This window comes from Sinocyclocheilus grahami, unplaced genomic scaffold (genome assembly GCF_001515645.1).
Source record: "Sinocyclocheilus grahami isolate Dianchi unplaced genomic scaffold, SAMN03320097.WGS_v1.1 scaffold1145.1, whole genome shotgun sequence".
Lineage (NCBI taxonomy): Eukaryota > Metazoa > Chordata > Actinopteri > Cypriniformes > Cyprinidae > Sinocyclocheilus > Sinocyclocheilus grahami.
The window spans coordinates 137,065-143,205 of NW_015506324.1; the positions used below are offsets into that span (position 1 = coordinate 137,065).

The 6,141-nt window shown below is 35.2% G+C and overlaps 1 long non-coding RNA gene across 1 annotated transcript in view; it reads left to right on the forward strand.

Moving 5' to 3' along the window:
• The window catches only part of LOC107567306 (uncharacterized), a 5,921-nt gene extending 4,937 nt beyond the window's left edge, over nucleotides 1–984 (forward strand). Inside the window, exon 3 of the long non-coding RNA XR_001606626.1 lies at nucleotides 973–984. This is a non-coding gene — a long non-coding RNA (uncharacterized lncRNA). The remainder of the gene's footprint in view (nucleotides 1–972) is intronic.
• Nucleotides 985–6,141: the final 5,157 nt, after the last annotated feature.

Here is a 6,141-nt window from a genome sequence, read left to right on the forward strand (position 1 = left end):
TCGCAGACGCCCGCAAAATATTTGGCATGCTAAATATCTGGAGCTGTCGGCGATTCACAATCATGCAGTGTGCAATGATTTCTGACTGAAAACTACATCAGCTATGACCTACAGCCAATGAGAGACCAAGATACAGGGCAGATGGAAGTTCGGGGAGGAGTTATAGAGCAGAATATCAGTATTTTAATAGATATATGAACAATTATATCATACAGAAACAAGCACAAACATTTGCTTGACCAGCCACAACATAAGCATAACAGTTACTGCTAAATGATTTACCTCTTTGCAGAACACCCAATCCCTGTTCCCTGCATCTCCCTCCTGCATAATCTGTTTTTCTTTTTCTCCTTGTAGCTAGAAATCAACTCACAGACAATTTGCGGACTATATATATATTTTTTTGGTAACACTTTATTTTGATAGTCCACTTTAGACATTCTATTAACAGTAAGTAACTTTGCAACTACATGTCAACTAGCCGTTAGTAGAGTATTAGTAGACTGTCAGCTTAATATCTTCTAACACTTTCTTTGTCAACATTCTACTAACCCTAAACCTACCCTAACAGTCTACTCTGAGAGTTAGTAGACATGTAGATGCAAATTAATGAGAATTAGTTAACATGTAGTTACAAAGTTACTTATAGTTAGTAGAATGTCTAAAGTGGACTATCGAAATAAAATGTAACCATATTTTTTAATAATTACAGTCTTGCTCGAGAACTCCGGTCTGACGCACGCGGTTTCTCGCGTTATTTCCTTATTACTTCTCGCGTCTGTTTTGTTGTGAAACGTAGTTTGCGGACCAGACAGAGCTGTCGGCGATTCTTCATATTGGGAAGTCATGCAATGTGAACCCCCCTGTCGCCGATCCATCGTGCAATGTGAACACAGCAGCAACTGAATGCTACCCCAGATAGTCACGCAGTGTGAAAACAACTGCGATCCGACGAGTTTGAAAATCATGCAGTGTGAACTTGGTATTACGCAAACAACGCTGTTCTGTGTCAGCAGCGCCGTAAGCGGATACGTCGTTTACGCTTTGATCTGACCGTAAACAACATATCCGCGTACATACGTTGCATACGCTGTTTACGTATGTGATACTCTCCAAAATGGCGAGGAGACAAATTGTTGAATAAAGTCATTATTTTTGTTTTCTTTGCGTACTAAAAGTATTCTCGTAGCTTTGTAAAATTTCAGTTGAACCACTGATGTCACATGGATTTTAACGATGTCCTTACTACGTTTCTGGATGTTGATCGTGTTAGGATCCTTGCTGTCTAATGGAACTCGATACGTTTTGTCCACGATCTGTAATTATGTGCAGCATTTTGCAAATGTTTTACAGGGGTCCATCAGCGAGGAAAAATATTTCAAATTATTTTCTTGAAACTACAGTGTGACTGAATTAAATACAGCTACAAACACACACACACATGATTTTTTTGTTAAAATAACTCAGTTATTTAAATTATGTGTTTCTGTTAAAGAACTGTAATTTCTTGCCATTTGCCTCAGCTGTGAGTCAAAGTTTTAGTATCACTGAGATTATAGTAAGCTATTATAGTTCTATTAATATTCTGAATTTGTGTGTATATATATATATTCTATTTTCGTTTTCATTTTAGTAATTTTGTTGTGTGGGTTTGTCAATTTTATACATTTTTAATATGTCTGTATACTTTTTATAAATTCTTATTTCAGTATTGTTTCAGTTATTTTAGTACATCAAGTTAAACTAAATACAAATACATACGGTACATACATACATACATATATTGTTTGTTTATTAACTCTAATAACCGTGCTGTGTGTGAGTGTTGAGAGATTGGAGCTAATCATCAGATATCTTAGTAACTATAAAGTTTAGAGTAATAAGACCATATACATAAATATCTGTTTTCTCTAGCATTGCTTTTGTATATTGGCCTTGTACAATCAAAACCCTCTTAAATTAGAAAAAAATTAGCAAAAAAAAAAATAAATACAATGTATTAACTAAAATACTTTTTGGAATTAATGAATAAATAAATAAATAAAATCTTTAATTGTCAATTTTTTTTCTGTTTAATTACATGTTTTGTTTCATAATTGTTTTACTGTTTAAATTTTGCCGAAAAGCTGCTGTTTGCTGATAGCTTCTATTGTGACATAATGTCCTGCTATCGTTTAATAAATAATATATATGTTTTTCTACATTTTTTAATTTTTTGTATTCGAGACTACATGAGCTGTGTCTATACACAAATAGAGTAAAAGCATGACAAGTAGCCCCAGACTCCTCTATACATTTTCTTGGTAGCCTATGCAAAACTCAAAGAGTTCAGTATGTAGAACATCTGTGGAATGCTTTTATTGTATATTTCTGGTTCATAATTCCTATCAGAAACCACTGGCACAGATCTTTAAAGTCAGGAGTCCATATTGTGTGTGTACGTAAAGAGATGGAGTCTCTCAAGCATGTCTTCCCCATCTCCCTCATGTGTCTGTCTCTCTTATGCTCTTCTGACAGTCCTGTTGCCTGCTATACGAATCTCCCCATGAGAGCCGGCGCAGAATTTCATACCTTGTTGACGTCTCATAATACTTATGTAAGCAGAGAAAAACACTTCAATGTACATGTATATTAGGAAACATTTTTTTTTTATTGCAGATGTAATGATAATCACATAATATCACATCAGTCGAAAAGCAACTCATTTAGAAATGGAAATGGCATTTCATTATTTTTTACAGTATGTCAGAGGAAAAAGCCTGATACTTTTTACATTTTCCAACGATCATTTCCTCCTAGATTTCATAGATTCCTCTCATAGATTATGGGATGAATTAATTTAAATGCTCTTTACCGTTTGTAATATTAGTTTATATATAGTTAATGTCTTAAAAATACATTTGAGATTAATACTACTAATATTATAAACTGATAATAAATGTATTATTAAACTTTCAAATTCACATTTATAAAGCATATTTAAAAACAACTCATGGTTGACCCATAGTTAAAGCAATATTTCAAAGCAGTATTTTTAGCTATATATTTTTTATTTTATTTTTTTTTTAAAGAAAAGTGTATAAGCTGTTGGTTGCAATTTTGCAGTTTTGTTGGATAGTGGACTATTTCAGTTGTTAAACTTGTTTACAGGACTCCACAATCATTGTGCTTTTGAATTTGTGTCCTTGGACTTTCTGAGGCGGCAGGTTAAGAAAGAAACTCCACGGAGTGAGGAAAGTGTCTCAGATCGGCAATTACAAACCGTCTAGTCGATTGTACAATAAACTCTATTCAAACCCTTTGCCAACAACACATTAGCACAATAGCAATATTGGGTAGAGTCAACGTTGATAAAGATTCCTATTGTATCGCAATTGAAAATGAGTCCTACTGTTGACTCCCTTGTTGATTTTCCTCAAGAAGCGACAGTTCGCACTCCATCTGGACGCGTTTCTGAGCCAGCCAGATTTTGGGAACTCGGAGGGAGGAACTGACGATCCAAAAATGACTCCGAGCAAAGACACGATTAGTCAGAAATGAATATTAAACAATGCTCAGGGACGAGCGTGATCTTTTTCACGACCTTCTCACGAGCCATCGAGGCCAATATTTGGCATGATGAATATCACAGGTAATGAACTTTTCACACCCCTGAATTAAGTTCTATTGTGCATCAGATGATACAATTAATGCACGCTTTAGTGGAACAATTTAGATCAAATTTTCCATTCATTATAATTAAGAGGCAGCCCTCATTTGCCACTGGTCTCCCTGTTTATTACTTTCCTTCATGGTGATCTAAAACTGAAGAACTGTCTCAGTACATCAGCGAAAGCAATTATTCCCTCTCTGATACCACCTCTCCGTTCCTCTGAGGCTCTCTGCTGCTCTTTTGCTCTTAAGCGCTAATTCAATTTACGTGCCGGTGTGAAATGTTGAATCGAAAGTTTGCGCACTTCAACCGGCATCCGATGCATACGTTGAGAGAAGTAATTATTCAGAACTCTTTGTGAGCCGTTTTCTTCATTTTCCCACTCGCCGCAGTGAGGAGCATTCTGTGTGCGCTCTTCACCGTGCTTCTACAAGATGAATCATTCTGGCTTGATGCTATTTTCTCAGCAGCATGCAATGAGCCCATCATTCAGAGGGAGCATCGTCTACATAGTGCCATGGCAACAAGCCACAGGCCTGCACGGCAACTTATGTGTTTCACAAAGGTTATACAAGAGGGTCATCCTCCTTTAGGGCCATGGAGAGAGAGAGAGAGAGAGAGAGAGAGAGAGAGAGAGAGATGCAATATCACAGCTGTCTACCTTTTCCCCTTTTTTCCTTCTTAACTCTCCTGCCAAATAAATTATTCTAAGACTGGCATGAGAATGTTTTGAAAATACTTTTTGGAGGTCACCGAGCGCATTGTGGTCGGGGATTGAGGGAGCATTAGGATAATATAATAAGATTATAAAGACGTGCATACTGATTTACATTACAAGCATTTACCTCAGCAGCGTCTTGCACCATTCACAATTCAATTGCGATGCCTTTTAAATTGCAGTTCCGTTCCTGAAGTTAAACTGAGGTTGCAAACAGGATGCAGAAAAGGAAGTGAAATTAAAATAGAATTTACTGCTTTTTAAGACTATATGGTTTTAACAGTTTAATCAGTGAGCAATGAGCTCCATTGGCTCCTCTCCTCTCCTCTCCTCTCCTCTCCTCTCCTCTCCCTTCTTTTAAAGAAACTAAGACTTTTATTCAGCAAGGATACATTAAATCAATCAAAAGTTGCAGTAAAGACATTTAACGTTAAAAAAAGTAAAAAAAAAAAAAGCTGTATTCCTAAATAAATCCTGAAAAAAAATATTACAGTTTTCACAAAATATTAAGCAGCTTAACTGTATATATTATATATTACATTAGAAAACAGTTGAAAATAGTAAATTGTAATAATAATAATAATAATAATAATAATAATGTATTTGAATATTTTGTATTACTATTTTACTGTATTGAGCATAAGAGACTTCTTTCAAAAAATCTTTTGAACAGTAATATGTATATATTATTTTTTACAATATATATAAAATAATATAATATAATATATATTTTTTTATTATATAAAGGACTGGACAGGAGTGTATAGAGCTACATTTGATACAACTGTGTGTGTGTTGTAAATAAAAATGTATCTTATTTGTTTACCCAAGTACATCTAATTATCACAGTACATTCAGGCACAAAATCCACACCATCCAATTATAGAAGTTTAACCAATATGTGTTACTAAATGTATTCTATTACTTTTTATAAATAAATTCATTTCATGAACCACAGTTGACCTACAAGTCCCACAATCCTCTAATTTACTGCAAATTAGTCTTCGAAACGGAGTCAGACAACATTAATCTGCTTACAGGGTGGAAACCTTAAACAACATGTGTTACATGCCCGATCTGTGTTGTTGGAAAAACAAAATAATGAAATTCTGTTGCGTTGAATTTCTCTGAATTGAAATTCAGTAACTATCTCTCCCTCTCATTCCAATTCAGCATCATGAGTGGTGTGTGGAAAGTCAGCTCAAAAGTAGAGCCTATTTCTAAATTCAGAAATATGCCCAACCCTGTGCCTTAGTCAGAAATTAAAAGATACTGCAGATGTTTTCATCCATTTCTACCATTAGTTGCATGCTGTAGACTTAGACTATCTTGGAAATTTGTAGACGCTGTGAGAACATGAACATGAATATAGAGTTGTCCTTGTATATATTATTCATAACTCACTTACCAATGCACTTTATGAAAAGATAAAAACCTGCATGGCTATTATCTGTCTCCAGACGGTTAGATGGTAGCGTTTGCATGTTCAGCTTTTGGAAATGCACAGTAATAATGACATTTAGCAGTCGACATTAAGACAATGATGTCTTTATTCACAATCGATCATTATTCAGGTGATACTACAGCAAAAATAACCATACAAAGGCAGTTGTGCCAATGTGCTAAAACAAAGAAACAAAAAACGTAAGGTATATCCATTTATATTTCGTCTACATAACGCTGCCAATGGCAGTGCAGCCCCAGAAACCCTCCCATCAGCGCCGTCACAAAGAGCCACGCTGTCTCTAATTAGAGGAAATGTACGGATCAT